Source organism: Myotis brandtii, unplaced genomic scaffold (genome assembly GCF_000412655.1).
Source record: "Myotis brandtii unplaced genomic scaffold, ASM41265v1 scaffold4, whole genome shotgun sequence".
Classification (NCBI taxonomy): Eukaryota; Metazoa; Chordata; class Mammalia; order Chiroptera; family Vespertilionidae; genus Myotis; species Myotis brandtii.
The window spans coordinates 2,570,402-2,591,655 of NW_005365371.1; the positions used below are offsets into that span (position 1 = coordinate 2,570,402).

Here is a 21,254-nt window from a genome sequence, read left to right on the forward strand (position 1 = left end):
GTTTTGTTTAGCTTCTTATTTGCAACATAGTACATAGTTGCTTAGAGTTGCATTTGAGAGGCTGGCAACTGAGGCGAGGAATGTTGGAGTCTGCAGCAAGCAAGCCTCCCTGCTCGCTTCAGTGCCTGGCTGCCGGCCGCCATCTTGGCTGACAGTTAATTTGCATATACTCACTGATTAGCCAATGAAAAGAGTAGTGGTCGTACGCCAATTACCATTTTTCTCTTTTATTAGTGTAGATAGTGGCCCGATGCACAAATTTCATGCACGGGGGAGGGGGGTAAGGACTGGGAGTGTCCCATAGCCCGGCCTGCACCCTCTCCAATCTGGGACCCCTCGGGAAATGTCCGACTGCCGGTAGTTGGACATCCCTCTCGCAATCCGGGACCACTGGCTCCTAACCACTCACCTGCCTGCCTGCCTGATCACCCCTAACCACTCTGCCTGCCAGTCTTCTCACCCCCAACTGCCCTCCCCTCCTGGCCTGATCACCCCTAACCACCTCTGCCTCGGCCCTGCCACCATGGCTTTGTCCAGAAGGATAACCAGAAGGTCCCTTGGAAGGTCTCCCGGTCTAATTAGCATATTACCCTTTTATTAGTATAGATAGTGGCACAGTAGTGGAGGGAGAAAATGGAGCTATACTGGAGCAAAGTTTCTGGGGGTTTTTTAAATATATTTTTATTGACTTCAGAGAGGGGAGAGGGAGAGAGAGATAGAAACATCAATGATGAGAGAGAATCATTGATCAGCTGCCTCCTGCACTCCCCTACTGGGGACCGAGCCTGCAACCCAGACATTGCCCTGACTGGGAATCGAACCATGACCTCCTGTTTCATAGGTCAACCATTAAGCAACACCAGCCAGGCAAAAGTTTCAATATTTTACAGATACTACTGAGTTATTGTTAATATTAAACAGATTGATAAAATGTACATTATAAACCCTACAGTGACCACAAAGAAAATATCTTCAATTGTGTTTAGGGGGTCAAGTGGGGGAAAAGGAGACATATGTAAAATTTTAGACAATTACAAATAAATAAATAAGTAAATAAATAAATAAATAAATAAAAAGAATCAATATGGCTCATTAAAAAATATCTAACACAAAAGGAGGCCATAAAGGAAGCACAGAGGAACAAAAAACATAAGAAACAAAAAACAAATGGCAAAATGGCAGATGTAAATCCAACCATGTCTATAATAAAATGTGAAACAGCCCAATGGAAAGACAGTCTGTCAGAATGGACAAAAAAGAATTCAATTATATGCTGTCAACAAGAGACATACTTTACACAATATTAAAATAAAAAGATGGGAGAAAAAGGATCTATATATATAAAAAGCCAGTGACCAGAACGCCGTAACGACCAGAACAACCAGTCACTATGACAACCACTGTGGCCAGCAAACCAACCCAATCGGGCATGGGGCTGGCCGGCCATCCTCCCACAGCCCCTTCCCCTGGCCAGCCCCGCCCCTGATCAGCCTCTCCCACCCAGGTCGAGGGCGGGACAGCCGGCCAATTCCCCTGAGGCCCTTCTCCCCCCCATTGGCCTGCCCCTCCCCAATTGGCCCACAATCCCTTCTCCAGGCTGGCCCTGCCCCTGATCGCCCCACCACCCCAACAGGGGGAGGGGCCTGCCGGCCAACATCCTGCAGCCCCTCCCCCTGGCCAGTCAGGCTCCTGTGGCCCCTCCTCCAAGCCAGCCAACGTCCTGCGGCCCTTCCCCCCCTGCTGGCCATCCAACCTCCCATAGTCCATTCCCCTAGCTGGCTGGCCCCCCGATAGGTCTCGATCACCGGCCAGGCAGAGGGACCCCACCCATGCACAAATTCGTGCACCGGGCCTCTAGTTTTATAATAACAAATTTTAAAAAGTAAGAAGTTATATTAGTTTCCTATTACTTCTTTAATACACTAACATAAACTTAATGACTTAAAACAACATAAATCATTTTTTTTAATCGTTCTTGAGGTTAAACATCTGAAATGAGTCTCAGAGTGCTAAAATCAAGGTATTGACAGGTATGGATCCTTATGCCCCACCCCACCCCAATTGGGGGTGGAGCCTGCCGGCCAATTGCCCTCAGCCCCTCCCCCAGCCAGCCCGGCCCGGATCTGGCCCCGCTGTCTCCTCCTCCCTACAGGCTCAGCACCAATCCGCTCCAATTGGGGCCAGGCCGGCTGGACCCCACCCATGCACAAATTCGTGCACTGTGCCTCTAGTATACTATGAAAAGAGTAACCATAAGAGGGCTAGGATAGTTATATTAACATCAGACAATTTGGACTGTAAGACAAATATTATTGGAGACAAAGATATTTCATAATAGTGAAGATTCAATAAATCAGGAAGATACTATAATAATTATAAATGTAAATGTACCTAAAAACAGAGCAGAGCCCCAAAATAATGAAGCAATAACTAACATCATTGAAGGGGGAAAAAAATCAGGAGATTTCAATACCCCACTCTAAATAATTGACAGACTAACTAGACAGAAAATTAGCAATACTAAAAATCAGTAAACTTGAACCACACTACCAACCAACTAGACTTAACTGGATATAAAATACTCCAGCAAACAAAAGAATACATACTGTTTTTACACACATATGAAACATTCTCCAAAACAGACAACATGCTAGACCATAAAATAAGTCCCATAACTGTAAATGAATTGAAGTCATATAAAGTATGTTCTCTAACCATAACAGAATTAAATTAGATATCAATTAAATTAGAAACTGGAAAATCCTCAAGGGTTTGGAAATTAAACTTTACAGTTCTAAATAAGATAAGGGTCAAAGAAGAAATTAAAGATAAATTAGAGGATATTTTTAACTGAATGAAAACAAACATATCAAAATCTATAGGGCCAGCCAGTGTGGCTCTGTGGTTGAGCGTCAACCCAAGAACCAGGAGGTTAGGGTTCAATTCCCGGTCAGGGTACATGCCTGGTTTGCAGGTTCGATCCCCAGTAGGGGATGTGCAGGAGGCAGCTGATTGGTGATTCTCTATCATCATTGATGTTTCTATCTCTCTTTCCCTCTCCCTTCCTCTCTCTGAAATAAGAAAAAAAATTTTAAATTTTATAATTCTATGGGATGCAGTTAAAGCAGTACTGAGAAGGAAATTTACAAATTTAAGAATATATTTGAAAGTCTCAAATCAATAACATGAGCCTCCAACCTTAACAACACAGTAAAAGAGCAAACTAAACCCTAAAACATGCAGATGTAATGGAATAATAAAGGTGAAATAAGAAAGTAATCTATATATATAAAAGGCTAATATGCTAAGTGTCCCTCTGCCCGTCCGACCAGTCACTATGACGCACACTGACCACCAGGGGCAGAGGCTCAACAAAGGAGCTGCCAAGCTGCAGTGACTTGACAGCAGCAGTTCTCAGGTGACGCACTCCAAAACCAGAGAGGAGGGAGCCCGATTCCTCGCAGGGCCACGCAATTTCACCTTCGGCAGTGGATTATGTTGTTGCTGCAGCACTGTTGGCCCCAAATCTGGTTTACTGCACGCTTGCATTTGTATTCCACACCCTGTACAACAGCAACTTTGTGGAGTACCCTCTTGCGCTCTGGGACCCCTGCGGGGATGTCGGAGAGCTGGTTTCGGCCCAATCCCCGCAGTCTAGGCCGAGGGACCCCACATGCTGGAGGGACCCCGCTCACTCCACAGACACGGGGGAAGGACCACAGGAGGTTGGCTCCAGGATGTGTCCGGCCCATCTCGCCTAGTCCCGCCCCGCCAGCCACCTTCTAATTAATCTCCTTTCAATGTGCATGAATCCATGCACCAGGTCACTAGTAAAATATAAAACGGTAAATTAGAGAAAAACTTGGTTCTTTCAAAATAAAAAAAGTCAACAAAATTGAAAAACTTTTAAGTAGACTGACCAAAATCAAAGAGAAAAATAAACACAAATTACCAAAATCAGGAATAAAAGAAGGAACATTACCACTGACACCCCTCCGAATAAAAAAAATTTTTTTTAAGAATTATGAGGGAAGGAATATTATAAACCAGTTTATGCCAACAAATTAGACTTTTATCAAATGGAAAAATTCCTAAAAAGACACATATTATAAAAAATGACTACAGAGAGAAAAGTCTGACTATGACAAAAAACAAGCTGAATTAGTACTTTAAAATCTTTCCCCACACACACACACAAAAAGGCCCAAATGGCTTCACCGATTAATTCCATCAAATATTTAAAGAAGAAATTCCAATCCTTCATAAACTCCTCCACTAAACAGAAGAGGGCACATTTTACAGCTCAATCTATGAAGCCAGAGTTACCCAGATACCAAAGTCAGACAAAGACATCACATGAAAACTACATACCACTATCTCTCCTGTTTAAACAAAGATACAAAAATGCTTATTAAATATTGGCTAAAGGAATCCAGCAACATATAAAAAGGCCTACACACCATTACCAAGTAGAATTGCCCCATGAATGCAGTTGATTTAAAATTTGAAAGTCAATTAATGTAACATACCATATTAAGACAATAAAAGACAAAAACTACCTAGTTATTTCAATAAACACAGAAAAAAAACATTTACGAAACTCAATACACATTCATGAGAATTTCCTCAAATTGATAAAAGGTATCCACAAAATTCCCACAACTAACATCATATTAAATGGTTAAACACTAAATATTTTCCTTGTAAAAATCATGATATCCATTTTAACCACTTCTATTCAACAATGAAGGTCCTAGCTAGTAAAATAAAGCAGGCATAAACAAATAAATAACTAAAGGCATCCAGATTAGGAAGGAAAAAACTTGTCTTTATTCTCTAGCGATTCTGTATGTAGAAATTTCCCAATGAAGCCACAAAAAAGCTACAAAAACTAATAAACAAGTTCAGCACACTCTCAAAAAAAAAGTTCAGCAAGGTCACAAGATATTAGATCAATTAACAGAAATCAATGGTATTTCTATAGTGAAATGACAGCTTTGTATCTTATCTTCCTATCAAAAATTTGAATTGATTCATATTTTCTTTCTTATCCCTCAGTAGAGCTTCAAATTTCTCAAGTAGATCGCTTCCAGGCATTTTATCTTTTTAGTTGTTATTGTGAATATATACCTTCTCTTCCATTATCAGTCCTGATGTCATTTATTATTCATATAAAAAATTAATTATGTACCCTGGCCGATGTGGCTCAGTTGGTTGGAGCATCATCCCATACACTGAAGGGTCATAGGTTCGACTCCTGGTCAGGCGCCTACGGGAGGCAGCTGATCAATGTTTGTCTGTCTGTCTGCCTCTCCCTTCCTCTCTCTCTAAAATCAATTTAAAAATAAATTTTAATTAATTATGCATATTAATTTTATAAGCACTTCCTTTAGTGAATTCTCTTAATATTATCAATACAAAAACAGGCAGGCCAATGAACTTAACAGAACTGATTTCAGAAACAGCCTTCCCCACCTCCTCAGTAACGTGGAAATTTAGTATATGATAAATGTGGCATTCCAAATATACAGAAAAGAAATACATCATTCAATATGAAGACAATTGGTTAGCCATCTGGGAAAAAGTAAAGCTGGATATCTACAACCATTGCTTATACCAAATAGTGTTTATATAACAAGATTTTAAACAATTTAAACCATTAAAAAAATAGAAAACCTACACTAACTTTTATTCATGTACCACACTTCACTGAATCTAAAACTACTAATCTCAAGATACACAACTATTTTATGTGTCACTAAGAAAATAATAATGTCAAACTATGACAAACGAGCGATTCATGTCACTCAGAGATGGTATAATGTGGAGGGAACAGTGAGTCCTATACTTAAAGATGAAGACCTTTTAAACTTTACACAGAAACCTTCCCACCCCCAACTATGAAGGAAAAGATTTCAAGCATAAAAATTAAAACTTCTACATGGCAAAAAGAAAATCAAAAGATAGGCAAAAACTCAGTGAAAATAACTTGCCTACCAAATGACAACAGGCTCAGCACATGACCAAATAGATCACTGAAAATATACATATGGCCAATAATAATGGAATAAATGGTCACACTCACTCAATGAAAATCTGAAAAGCGATACTAAAAATCAAAACATTGACAAATATTAAAGTACTAGAGGCCTGGTGCACAAAGGTGAGGGGGAGGTCCCTCAGCCTGGCCTGCGCCCTCTCACAATCCGGGACTCGGCAGTCGGACATCCCTCTCACAATCCGGGGCGCTGCATCCAGTGACCATACTTTTCATACAGGTCAAAGGCATCTTGCTGTTGTATGGGCAGCTACATTTATTTGCCCTGATTATAAAAAGTAGTACATAACATGATCCTTCTGAGGCAGAAGTACCATTTTCCCCATTTTATGGGTGGAAAAATTAAAGCAGAGAGAAGTTAAATAATTGGCTTTGTCACACAGTTTAAAGTGTTAGAATCAGAGCTGACCACAAAATGTGCAAGCCAGAGTCCATGCATGTCACTGCTGTATCATCCTGTTTTTTCATTGTTCGGGTAGCCTTGCCAGGTTTTAATTTTTAAATCTAAGAGACTGTTCTAAATATATAGGAATGCATGTCATCTCCATGTAGAATAAACAGGATGTGGACAGTTTGGAGATTCTCCTGATGAATTAGGATTAAGCAGCCACAGATTTCTTTTTCAAATACTGCAGAAGCCACCGTTCTTGTTTAACTGTGTGTGGGATGTAGCAGTTTGTAAGCTATGACATTGTCACTCACAATCTGGGACACCTCGGAGGATCGGGCCTAAACCAGCAGCCAGACATGCTCTTGCAATCCAGGACCCCTTGGGGGATGTAGCAGTGCGCCAAGCAGCAGGCAGCCAGGGAGGAGCCCGAATCAGGGCCAGGCGCCGCACTGCTCATCCCAGCTGCTGCGCCTCCTGCCACCACTTGGTAGTGCTGCAGCGGAGTCAGGAGAGGCTCCTGCCGCCACAGCTGCAATCCCCAGCCATGAGCCTGGCTCCTGGCTGAGCGGTGCACCCTCTGTGGGAGCGCACTGACCACCAAGGGGTAGCTCCTGCATTGAGCGTCTGCCCCCTGGTAGTCAGTGCACATCATAGCAACTGGTCATTCCACCATAATGGTCACTGGGCTTTTATATATATGGATGACACTAGCAAGTGTTGTCAAAGAGGATTCCCATTTTCCTAGACCACTGATATTGGGGCAATCTTTTTAGTTAGGCAATTCATCCACCAAATTATTAAACGTATATACTCTTTGGTCCAATAATATTTCTCTTAGGAATTTATATTTCAAATATATTTTTAAATGTGTGCAAAGACATACCCAAGAATATTCACATTATTAGCATTTATTACAGCAAAAAACTAAAAACCTATAAATATCCAGGGGTGAAGGAATTGAGCAAAAAAAAAAAAGAACTCATGGAAATGGACAACAGTGTAGTGGTTATGTAGGGTGGGGGGTAGGGAGGGTGAGTAAAGGTAGAGGAGGGTATGGCGGGGGATAAATGGTGTTAGGAAATAAATACATAAAATAAAGAGGGAAAAAATAAAATAGGGAAAGCTGGGCTGAGGTGAGGGTATATGGCATTGTCTGTACTATCCGTTCAATTTTTCTACAACCAAAAACTGCTCAAAAGAGTCTATTCATTAAAGTGTTTCAGTTAAAAAAAATAAACATCCATAAAAGGAGGACCAGTTTAAATAATTAGGGTACATCCAAATATTAGAATACTACACAGAATGAAATAAGGAATGATATGCAAACTTATATAGACGTTAACCACAACAAAAAAGACATGCTGGCCCTAACCGGTATGGTTCAGTGGATAGAGTGTTGGCCTGCGGACTGAAGAGCCCCAGGTTTGATTCCGGCCAAGAGTACATGCCTGGGTTGTGGGCTCGATCCCTGATGGGGGCGTGCAGGAAGCAGCCAATCAATGAATCTCTCTCATCATTGATGTTTCTGTATCTCTATCCCTCTCCCTTCCTCTCTCAAATCAATAAAAAAAATTTTTAAAAAGACATGTTGCCGAACAATATGTATGACCTCATTTGTGTAAAAAATTTGTTAACACGGTAGAGACAGAAATGCTTGCACTTGTATAGAAAATGTCTGGAAGCATGCATACACATACACACACACACACACACACACACACACACACACAAATGTTAACAGTGAATGAGAATAGGGAAAGCCCCTCCCCCCTCCCGCTTTGTTACCTTATAACATTCTCTACTACATAAGTGTGTATTCCTCTTATAAGCCCTTTGGTAAGGAATGATAAATGCTGAACATGACAATTACCAAAAAATGTGAAAAAAGAAAAAAAAATCTGAAAATATGGCCACTAAAATTGCTAATATTTCCACATCCTTGTTTTAAGAGAATTCTCAAATAAAATTTATGAGCAGCATGAGAATGTGTGCCACTGACAGATACGTAAATACCCTGACAACTGTCAAATGTTTCATTTTCTTTCACTTTGAAAGATAAAGGCACAGGTCCAATATATACTCCAACACAGGCCAATGAGAAAAGAAAGGATCATCTGTCTTCCTAAAATAAGGGAATTGGGGCCTAAAAAAGAAACATGCAAGTAATCTACTTAAGTGATAAAAGACATTGGTCTTCATCCTAACAAAACTAATAGCATTAATTTATTTCAATGTGCAAATGTTATATCTATATATATAATGGTACGCTATGTATGCATAATATTCAAGCTATGTAAGTGGGTATAAGAAGAAAAGGGATTTTCTAATAAATGCAGTTATAGATGTGTTTACATGCAAGCATATGGGCATCTAACACAGGTGGGGGGAAAAAAGATTGAGTAAAACAGTATTGGATTACCTCTATAAAATATGTCAGGCAAATGCCCATCCCGCCAGATCACTTAGCTGAATTTCCAAGCTGTTGATTCCTCCCTCTATCCTACAAAAATGCAAAAATACAAATTACTCCCAAAAGTATCAATATTAGACATATTCTTTAAGTCAGGTAAAGTAGTTATATCTAAATATGCTAAATCTAACAAAAATTTTTCCATGAAAATACTGTTTATTAAATCAAATTGGTAGCAACTAACAATTAATGACCCATCAGTACTAAATGATATCACAAAGATAAGAAATGACCCTGACACTAATTAGACTTTTTTCAAATTTAACTTCTGAGGATAAAGATTTCTTTAAAATCAGGGCCATAATCTAGAATAATCTTAAACAACTTATAAAAGGAAACAGCACAAAACATGTTTTATTAAAATCTTATGTTGACACTCTCCATTACTCAAACAGTACTATTTCTTGATGAAATCCCACAGTAACATTTCCCTCAGTTCAAAAGTCTAAATATATTAAGAATATATTTCTAAAAACACAAAAATATTAGTATTGAAAACTTTCAAGGCAAAGGTATTTAATAATGCTAAAATGGTCATTTTTTAAAATGTCATGCTATAATTAACCTTTTAGTAGACTAATACAGAAAATTAACACCCTATGTTAATACTGCATTGATTTCAGATACATAATTTCTTCATGTAACTGGGATATTTTTTCCTGGCATATGAAATGTAGATAATTAAGATGAAAAGCTAAAATTTTATTAGAAACAAAGAATAGGCCAAATATAATTTTTTATTCAGGAATAATGAAGTATTTTATATAGGAGCCCTAACACACTTTTAGGGCTCAATAATTATAACAGCAGAAAAATTAAGGAAGCTTTAAATCTGTAGAAAATAACCAAGTATATTATTTCAAAGTTGTGTTTATATCATTTTATTAAGGGATTACAAACATTACAACCTTCTGATAATTCAGCATTTTCTAGTCCTACACTGGTCAGTAACTTTGTTGCTACACTAGTTACAAACAAAAAAACCTGTTTTAAAACAATTTATTCCTAGTAAGTTCTTAATTGCCAGCCTCAAAGTTTTGTTCCCCGACATTCAAAAGACCACATGAGCCATTCTTCTCAATTATGTAAAACTTTTTAAATACAGTGATAGTGATACTGTTATAATTAGCTAGTTATTAATATTAGGATAGGAGCAAAGGAAAGGCCAGACATTACAGGCATGTTATTTGGACAGCTTCACCAGGAAGCTGCAACTATGCACTCCCCAGGGAATCACCAGCCCATCCCCTGAAAAACACTGGGAGAAAGGGTTTCAACAAAGGGGAGATAAAGGCATGTGCAGTCAAGTCAGGGTGACTCCAGAAGATTCCCATCAGTCACACCTACGAACAATGATTACTGGACAGAATGGGCGTGGCCACTGCAAACCCATGAAAATTTGGGAATACATATCCTCTAACGGAATTCTTTCTCTTGCTGTGCTTAGCACTTGCTGCTCTTGTGACTCCTCGCTCGTGGGGCTTTCTGGTTCCTGCTTCTTTGCATTTGCCTGTTTCCTCCATAGCCATGTGGCTTTGCAGACCCCACATGCAGTGGACTGATGGACTGAACAAGGAACACAAGCTAAACTAGCCTGATGCTGGACTGGACACTGCTCCAATAAGGAACAGAAACTCTGGACACTGACTCCGATTCTAGCCCTACTGAAACCTCAGCTACATTTCTTTTATGGTAGAGTGAGGGAGAGGGACCTTGGACACTCAGCAGTGTAATTCCACAGAAGTAAAAATCACTTGTTTTCTCATTCAAGTCTTAGAAAATTCTTTTTCTTCAGATATCGCAAGAATTCCACTCCCACAAGTAAGAGATGGCGACAAGGACCCCCCACTTCCACCAGTAACAATAGTATAAAAAAGATAAAGTCCTTAAAATATATTAACATTATGTGCCATTTAACAACAGGGATACATTCTAAGAAATGCGCCATTAGGCTATTTCATCAATGGGCAAACATCACAGAGTGCACTTACACAAACCTAGATGGTATAATCTACTACACACCTAGGGTGTATAGTAGTCTATTGCTTTGTAGGGGAGGAAAAATAATGTCCCCTACACCCTTCTGGGTTCTTGGCTGAGAAATCCCTGTAATAAAAGACAGATTAACAAAAGAAAAACAAAGTTTAATCTATAATAATAAAAGCATAATATGCTAATTAGACCAGACAGCCAAACGACGTTCCAGATGAAGCGAGGGCTGCGAGGGCCGAGCCCCTTGCATGATTTTCGTGCATAGGGCCTCTAGTAATATATAAACCTCCTGAATACATGGGAGAGACCCAGCAAAACTGGGTAACTCACCAAAATGGCTGAAACCACCACTTCAAATACCATCTTCAGTGAAGACAAAAGAAGATGTGGCTGGAGGGAGTCAGTTATGGAAGGTTACCAGGAAAAGCACAGTAAACAAGGGTAAGGTTATTACAGAGACTTGTCTTCTGAAGTGATAGGTTTCTAGAGACAAATCATCCCAGCCCCTCCCCAGGAACATGAGGGAGATACCCTTACAAATGGAAATTCCCCATATAAATGAAAGTATCTTTTACAAAGGGTAACTTCTATTTGGTTTTCAGAACTTCTCCCAGGTCTTCAATTTCTTAAAATTAATCAGCCTAGCCCAGGCTGGTGTGGCTCAGTTGGTTGAGTATTGTCCTGAAAGGTTGCCAGTTAGATTCCCAGTCAGGGCACATGCCCAGGTTGCAGGCTATTTCTCTCACATCAATGTTTTCTCTTTCTTTCTCTCTCTTCTCTCTCTCTCTCTCTCTCTCTCTCTCTCTCTCTCTCTCTCTTTCTCTCTCCCCTTTCTTCTCTCTCTCTCTCTCTCAAAACCAATAAAAAATGTTATTAAAAATTTTTTAAAAAACATCCTAGCAGATTTGCCTTAGTGGATAGGGCATCGGCCTTCAGACTGAAAGGTCCCAGGTTTGATTCCAGTCAAGGGTACATACCGGAATTGCAGGCTTGATCCCTGTCTCTGGTTGGGGCGTGTTCAGGAGGCAACCAATCAATGTGTCTCTCTCACATAGATGTCTCTCTCTCTGTCTCTCCCCCTCCCTTCTACTCTCTAAAAATCAACAGAAAAATATCCTCGGGTGAGGATCTTTTTTTTTTTTAAACCTATTAACCAGCCTAAAATATTCCTTATGCCATATTTGGGGGCAACAAATTCTGTTCCCCTACAGCTGTTACGCTACAAATCTGTACATCACAGTACTGTACTGAATACTGTGGACAACTGTGATGCAATGGTAAGTATTTGTGTAATGTGTTATGCTAGGAAGTTAGGACTACTAGGTCCTTAGGAAAGCTAGGGCAGCACTAGGCCCTAGGAATTTTTCAGTTCCATTATACTTTTATGGGACAAAGTTTGTAAATGCAATCCATCATTGCAAGAAACATTATGTAGCACATGACTATTACTGTGGTAGACATTAAAAACAAGTCAAGAAAAAGCAAAACTATCTGCACTACACTCTATTCACTATTCTAATGTTCTTTACTATATTCAACTTTCAGAATTTTTAACATAGCTACAGAAATAAAGTTGACAGAAAAAGTGTGGCAAAGTCTGTGTACAGGAAATTCAAATGTCTACTAATTATACATTTTAGTATTACCTTATGAGTCCTTTTAAAAGTTGACTGGATATATCTAGTCCACAATCATTACATATATCATCACATAATACGGTAACATCTATAGATTGGACAAATGTTTATTGCAATGTTCACTTTGTTTAAAACATTATCACAGCCCTAGCCAATTTGGCTCAGTGGGTACTGTCAGCCCCACGGACTGAAGGATCCCAGGTTCGATTCCGGTCAAAGGCACATACCACAGGTTGCAGGCTCCATCCCCAGCCCTGGTTGGGGGTGTAGGGGAGGCAACCAATCGATGTTTCTCACTCACATTGATGTTTATGTCCCTACCCGTCCCTTCCACTCTCTAAAAAATAAACAACAAAAACATTTTCGAAAAAAGTCTGCTCACCTTCTTGCATCACTTTTTATTGAAGGGCCTAAATTAAGGCTGTCAAATATCAAAGAACATATGTAGACATGTTAAAAGGGAAGGAAACAAAAACAGTGAAGCAAGAAGGAAAAACAAACATGCCTCTCTCCCACATGAACACATGCACAAAATAATATAACTTCAAGGTCTAAAACAGAAATTTTGGTTAATTAAGATTATCTTTTTCTAAAGCCTCATTTTTGTTTGTTTACTAGAGGCCTGGTGCACGAATTCATGCACCAGTGGGTCCCTTGGTCTGGCCTGTGGGATCAGGCTGAAACTGGCTCTCTGACATCCCCCGAGGGGTTCCGGATTGAGAGAGGGCGCAGGTCAGGCTGAGGGACCCCAGCAGTGCATGATCGGGGCCGGAGAGGGACGAGGGAGGTTGGCCAGCTGGGGAGGGGCCGCAGGAGGGCTCCAGGGCATGTCCGGCCCATCTCACTCAGGCACAATCAGCCGGACCCCAGCAGCAAGCTAACCTACTGGTCAGAGTGTCTGCCCCCAGTGGTCAGTGCACATCACAGCAAGTGGTTGAGCAGCCTTAGCATATCATTAGCATATTATGCTTTGATTGGTTGAACGGATGACCGGACACTAAGCATATTAGGCTTTTATTATATAGGATTGTAATCTTCACTAAAGGACCTGCTTAGAGAGGGGAAGGGGAAAGGGATGAGGGAGGGAGAAAGAAGAGGAGTGAGAGGGGGAGAGGGAGGGAGAGGGACAGGGAGAAACAGACATACATGCCTTCCCTACATGCCCTGACCAGGAAACCGGACCCACAATCCAGGTATGAGCCATGACCAGAAATCAAACCAACTTTTCGGTGCACAGGACCATGTTCAACCAACTGAGCCAGAACTCTGCTGGATTCTAAAGCCTCATTTTTTAGTTTCATTGAAATATGTGTGCTTACAAATTTTTTCCTTTTTATGCTTCCATAAGCACCGTCAAATAAAAAGACAATCTCTGCCCTTTCAATGTAATCAAGAAAAACCTCGAAGCAAAGAAAATAAATATTAGCACACATGGCATAAGAAACAAAAAAATACTTTAAAAGTCCTTTAGCCTATTTTAACTAGATGATCATCTATACTAATAAAAGGGTAATATGCAAATTGGTTGGGAAGCCCTTACGTAATGACCAAACAGCAGGCTACGTGGAGCAACCAGGCTGGCAGAGGGAGGCAGTGAAGGGCGACCAGGCCAGCAGAGGAGGGCTATTAGGGGCAAACAAGCCGGCAGAGGGGGGCAGTGAGGGGCGACCAGGCTGGCAAAGCCACGGTGGTGGAGGCTGAGGCAGAGGCAGTTAGGAGCGATCAGGCCAGCAGGGGAGAGCAGTTAGGGGGCGATCAGGCAGTCAGGGGAGCATTTAGGGGGTGATCAGGCCGGTAGGCAGAGGTGGTTAGGGATGATCAGGCTGGCAGGAGGGGCAGTTAGGGGCAATCAGGCAGGCAGGCAGAGGCCGTTAGGTGCGATTAGGCAGGCAGGCAGGTGAGTGGTCAGGAGCCAGCAGTCCCAGATTGTGAGAGGTACCCCGGACTGGAGAGGGTGCAGGCTGGGCTGAGGGGACCTCTACCCCATACACGAATTTCGCGCACTGGGCCTCTAGTTTTAACATAATTAGTCAAGTTCTACTCTTATATTAGCTTTTACTTTTATGATTTAATGACGCTTTCTGAATGAAGTTAAAAAAAAAAAGTAAAGAAATAAACCTTGTTCCAGGAAGCAAGAGATTTCTATGACTACGGTTAGAATTACTACATAGTAACAAAGCACAAACGTGTGTGTTCTTTTAAGAACTCTATCTGAATGACAGTCTAAGCCATATGTATAAAAGGCTAATATGCAAATTGTCCCCTCGGGAGTTCGACCAGGAGTTCGATCGCTCATTATGACGTGCACTGACCACCAGGGGACGGCGCATAATGAAGGAAGGCCCCAGCCAGCAGCTGGCAGCCGGGGAAGGAAGTCCTGGCCAGCAGCCAAAAGGCCCCAATCACTGGCCAGGCCTAGGGACCCTAGTGGTATACATATTTTTCATGAGCAGATCTATTCCAAGGACAATGACAGCCCAACAAATTTAAACCAACCATCCCAGAAATTACCCTACTCAGGTCTTTCTAAACCATTTTTCATTTCTATTCTCACCAAAAATCAAGCCAAAATCTTATAAACTTTGCAATTATGTAATTAATCCATTTAACTGAGAAAGAAAATTCAACAAAAGGGCAATCAAATTCTTAAAAGATAATTGACCAAAGTGAGTAAAATAAAGCCAACTACTGAAAATGTTCACCTTCCCTTGACCTTTTCAAATCACTTAACCATGAAACATTCATTTTCCAAGACACCAACTGTCCACCCATGTTAGAAAACACAACAGGGGGAGAAACCAAGATGGCGGCATAGGTAAACCCCAGAGACTGCTGCCGCAAACAACCACTTCAAAAATACAACTAAAAGACGGAACGGACATCACCCAGAACCACAGGAAGGCTGGCTGAGGAGAGACTCTTCAACTAGAAGGAAAAATAACAGCACACCGAGGCTCAGAGGAGGCGCAGTGTGGAAAATTACCAAGGCTAGGAGGCGCAGTGTGGAAAATACAAAGGTACGAAGGTGCGCGTGGAGCCGGCTGGTGGCTGAGGGCGCGGTTGTCGTTTTTTTCCAGGAGGGAGTCTCGGACTCTGAGCTCCAGATCTGTACTATTCTTCAAATTCCTTAAAGTGCTCAAAATATTTCATTGGGAAGAGTTATTCTAGGCATTTTATGGGAAACAAGCACATGGTATATCCATCATCCAAGTGAGTCTTCAGAAACACTGATGTTAGAAGCAGAAAATAGAGCCCCAGCCAAAGTCTCAATCTGCCTCTTAACAAAAGGGAAGGGAGCCATTTGCCTCAGGCAAAGGCTAGATTAGCACCTCTCCAGAGGACAGAAGTTTTCCCACTGCAGATACAGCTGATTCGCTGATTCTCTCGGCCTGGTGGTCAAATCCCTCCAGTATTAACTACAACAATCAAGGCTCAACTAGAACAAGACTGCGCACAAAGACCACTAGGGGGTGCACCAAGAAAGCATAAAAAATGCGGAGACAAAAAAACATGACAGAAATGGAGGATATAGAGCTAAAAAACGCAATTTTGAGGGCTTGCAAAAATGTGCTAGAAGCTGCCAATAAACTTGAGGAGAGACTCACGAAAACTAATGAGACCCTCGATGCTATGATAAAGAAACAACTAGAAATTAAGCATACACAGTCTGAAATAAAGAATATTACACCCAATAGCAGACCAGAGGAGCGCAAGAATCAAGCCAAAGATTTGAAATGCGAAGAAGCAAAAAACACCCAACCGGAAAAGCAAAATGAAAAAAGAATCCGAAAATACGAAGATAGTGTAAGGAGCCTCTGGGACAGCTTCAAGCGTACAAACATCAGAATAATAGGGGTGCCAGAAGATGAGAGACAGCAAGATATTGAAAACCTATTTGAAGAAATAATGGCAGAAAACTTCCCCCACCTGGTGAAAGAAATGGACTTACAGGTCCAAGAAGCGCAGAGAACCCCAAACAAAAGGAATCCAAAGAGGACCACACCAAGACACATCATAATTAAAATGCCAAGAGCAAAAGACAAAGAGAGAATCTTAAAAGCAGCAAGAGAAAGAGACTCAATTACCTACAAGGGAATACCCATACGACTGTCAGCTGATTTCTCAACAGAAACTTTGCAGGCCAGAAGGGAATGGCAAGAAATATTCAAAGTGATGAATACCAAGAACCTACAACCAAGATTACTTTATCCAGCAAAGCTATCATTCAGAATTGAAGGTCAGATAAAGAGCTTCACAGATAAGGAAAAGCTAAAGGAGTTCATCACCACTAAACCAGTATTATACGAAATGCTGAAAGGTATCCTTTAAGAGGAGGAAGAAGAAAAAGGTAAAGATACAAATTGTGAACAACAAACATGCATCTATCAACGAGTGAATCTAAGAATCAAGTGAATAAATAATCTGATGTACAGAATGAACTGGTGATTATAATGAAGGGGGAAAAAAGAGGAACAAATGTAATCTGAACAATAAAGATTTAATTAAAAAAAAAAAGAAAACACAACAGTAAGCATTTTTATAAACTCCTTAAGACTACAAACCACTAAAGAGATAGATCTTTAAATCTAAATCTAAATTGTTACATTCCCCAAATTTACTAATAGAAATTAGTTTTTAAAATTAATAAGCCACTAATCTCAAGAAAAAGCTGCTTTATTTGTCCATGAATTTTCACTAAATACACATTAATTTTGTAAATAATCATAAAACATTTTGTACTGTGAAGATCAACACCATTCAGGCAAGTTTTCAAATGATCTTCTCAAAGAAGATATAAGCATAGTTTGATAAAGTACTTCACAGTTTACAAAGTGCTTTCACATATCACCTTTCATTTGACCCTTACAACCACCTGGACATTTTTATTGTTTGTCTCTGTTCTATAGATGATGAAACTGGGGTTCAATGGGTTAAGTACCCAAGATTAAACAACAACTAAGTGCCAAATCAAAGACTTTAAATGGATTCCTCTGCCTCTAATGTCTATTCTAACACAAAACCACAGAAAGGTCATTCCCAAGTTTAAAAAAATTAAACGCCACTCTTAACAATGTTCTGAGTTAAAAAATAATGAAACTAAAATGCTATATACAATAAGTTACTATGAAAATAAAGAAGAAAAGAAATTCATCTGATTTTTATAAAATAAAAAGTATTCTACTGTAATAAGGAAACCCTACAAAAAAGAATAGGAATACACATTTTAAAATTAAAGTTTACTTAATTTGATTTTTTAAGGTTTCAATTCTTTGTGAACAAAAACGTTAAAATTATTAAAACTCAAAGAGGAAACTAATTATTACTTCCAATATAAAATATAATACTCTCATTTAAAAACTTGCATATGGTTCATAAAAAGCCAGTTCATCCTTTGACAGCTCATCTCCTGTCTCAAACATATGTCCTGAATTACACTAGGCAATAGACACAATGTAGAAGTGTTCCCATACATAAAGGAAATGGTTTTTAATCTGATCAGGAAGCTAAGATTTGCCATCAGAGAAAATCAGAGAATATCTAAAGAAGTGGCTGCAAAGGAGCACAGTGATTTCTCTGCAACTGCAGTAACGTATTAAATTTGAACAATTCATGAAACATGTTAGTGAGATAGTCTGTTTTTTTAATATAAGTCGATTTAGTAGGTTAACTCACTATTTAGAAACACTAGCTTCTACTAATGTAGAATGGACATTTTCTTATTTGGGGTCAATTTATTCTCAAGTAGAAAACTAGGAAATGGAAATGTAGGACGTTTTATCTTATCTTTCCTTTTCAATCTATGAATTAGAAACATAAAAGATTTGCAGTATAGTTTTGAAAAATGTTTATTAATATTAAAATACTATTATTATTACTGGAATTATTAGACATCTTACATACAAATAATCTATTAAACAAATATGTCCGATATAATAAAAGGCTAATATGCAAATAGATTGAATGGCAGAACAACCGAACTGATCGCTATGACATGTGCTGACCACCAGGGGGCATGCGTGGAACATGGCGGGCGTCAGCCGTGGCGGAATGGTGAAACAGGTGAATGGGGGTGCCAGACCAAGGCGGGGCGCCGGTCACTGTCATCAGGGTGAGCCTCTGGTAGTTCTTGAAAATTCTTTGCTCCCACGCACCGCAGTCCGGCCCAGCGCTCACACCTATTGTCGGTGCCGGTCCCACTCGCACCCGCTGCCAGTGCCTGGCGCTGGCCCCGATCACTCAGCACTGTCAGCAGGTATGAGCAGCGGCTGCCAACCTTGATTGCCCTGAAGGCTTCTCCACCTCCCCCTGCTCCTGAGGAGCAATCGCTCCACCTATTGATGGTGTGGAGCAATTGGGGCTGGCGCCAGCAATGGGTGCGAGCCGAGCCTGCACCATCAGCGCATGGGGGCAGCAGGAGCAGGGCTGCCGGCAGACAGGGGACCGGGGGCCGCGGCGGGAGGGGCCGAGTGGGAGCGTGGAGAATGGGCTGAGATCCATTCCTGTGCCCACCGCAGCCTTGCGGCCCACAGTTCCTTTCAAGGTGCAAGAATCCGTGCACTTGGGCCCCTAGTTCGTTTAAGATAAAAACCCAGACTTTATAACCTCATTTTAATTAACTACATAACAAAATTCTATTTATGTGATAAAGGCATAGTAAAATAGCATACATTGCCCTGGCCCAGTGGGTCAGTTGACGCATTATCCCAAACAGGTTCGATTCTCCGTCAGGCCACACACCTAGCTTGCGGGTTTGATTCCAGATTGGGCTGCCTGCTAGAGGCAACTGTTTCTCTTTCTCTCCCCTTGGGCTACCCCCCCTGTTCCCGCCCCCGCCCTGCTTCCTCTCTCTCTAAAATCAATAAACATATCCTTAGGTGAGGAATAAAAAATAAAGAAAAGAAAACAGCATGCACCCTGGCACCCTCTTGAATTGGTTATAAATGACCTCCCAAAAACTTCTTAGGTGCCCAATATTGCAAATTATAATTGAAGCAAACATTTATATAATGCTTAAAACATTACAAAGCACATATGCATATACCATTATTTTCAAAGCTGAAATAACCCACTGGATGGAGTTCATGCATGTTCACAAAAATTAAGGATAGGATAAGATGGCATAGATTTGTTTTTCCATGTCCCTCCTCACCAAACACAGCTATGAACCATGAAAATAACACAAGAGACAAGCAAAGGAAAACTCTGGAAAGTGGTAAGAAGGCAGCAAACCAGTTTGGGACCTCGGGACTGGAGAAACAAAAGAATAGCAAGAGGTTTTAACTCCCTACACACAAAAGAAGGAAATCTAGACTGACACTTCCCAACCACCAATTTAGCAACTGAAAGCAGACCGATAGTCACATTCTTCCCCCAAAATACAGGGGAGTCCTTCTGCAATATCAGGGTAGATCAACTGGAAGCCCAGCCAACAGCAAACACCAGGAAAAGCAATTCCTCCTTCCTCACCTGGTCTGAGACTCCTGTTTTCTTGTAGAGATACAGAGGCAAGTGGGCAAAACTGAAGGATCCAGCCAGACTAAGCAACACAGTTTGGGCCAAAACTATCCTCCCCCCACCAGAGATGCAGGGATAGGAAAGAATGTTCGAAAACAGTAGGAGGAGTCCACCACAATCCTCTCCTACCTAGAGATACCCAAAACCCCAGCATGGGGAAATCCCTTTTGTTCTCTCCAGCGGCGGCAGCAAGGACCAGTGGGGGCCCAGCAGCATCCAATAAATCAAGCTGACCATAAAGGCCCTGAAAATTAAACTGTCACTGGAACCACACAGCCCACAAAATTGGGCCAAGACCTGGATGCTAAACCTAAATTGGGAGACTGACTGACTGAAAAATTTAAAAATATAAATAGGGCCTCCCGGCTGGCATGGCTCAGTGGTTGAGCATCAACCTATGAACCAAGAGATCATAGTTCAATCCCAGGTCAGGGCACATGCCCAGGTTGCAGACTTGATCCCCAGTGGGGGGCAGGCAGGAGGCAGCCGATCTATGATTCTCATCATTGATATTTCCATCTCTCTCTCCCTCTCACTTCCTAAAATCAATAAAAATATTTTTTAAATAATAAAATAAATAAGTAAAATGTACATAGGGCCCAGAACCTTCTAACATAATAGATAAAACAGAAATGACCCTCAACATGAGTGAGAAAAGATAATCAACTAAGGTCAACAGATAAATCAGATGTTGGAATTAGCTAACAAAAACTTTAAAGCAAACAATAATGTTTCAGCAATCAATCATAAATTTTCCTAAAGCAAGTGAAAAATGGAAAAATCTCAGCAAAGAAACAGAACATGCATATATCTACACTAATAAAAGAGAAACATGCAAATTGGTGTCACTCCACTACGCCCACCAGCCAATCAGAGTGACTATGCAAATTAACCCAACAAAAATGGCAGTTAATTTGTATGCGCAGGCACCGAGTGAAGACTGAAGGCTCCCGCCAGAGTGAAGACTGAAGAGGTTTGGCTTCTCTGCTGCGGCCGGAGGGGAGAAGCCAAGCCTCACTGAGGCCGCAGCAGAGAAGTCAAGCCTCAAGGCTTGGCTTCTCGGCTGCAGTCAGACCAAAGGCCTGGGTCCCAGGTGCCGAAAAACCGGTGACAGCAGCCAGGGGAAGGAAGGCCTATTGCGCGAATCTTCGTGCAACAGGCTTCATATATATATATGTATGTATATATATA

At 40.9% G+C, this 21,254-nt stretch overlaps 1 protein-coding gene across 4 annotated transcripts in view; it reads right to left on the bottom strand.

The window, feature by feature from the left end:
• The window catches only part of ZNF148 (zinc finger protein 148), a 144,610-nt gene that overhangs the window by 90,704 nt on the left and 32,652 nt on the right, over positions 1 to 21,254 (bottom strand). The window contains exons 1-3 of one of the 4 annotated variants that reach the window (XM_014545257.1): positions 13,868 to 13,937; positions 11,242 to 11,301; positions 8,869 to 8,949 (exon numbers count right to left, since the gene is read on the bottom strand). The gene's annotated coding sequence lies outside the window, so the exon portion shown is untranslated. Of the gene's footprint in view, positions 1 to 8,868; positions 8,950 to 11,241; positions 11,302 to 13,867; positions 13,952 to 21,254 lie in introns of those variants that run through there. The other 3 variants (XM_014545258.1, XM_005873127.2, XM_014545259.1) reach the window with 3 other exon arrangements.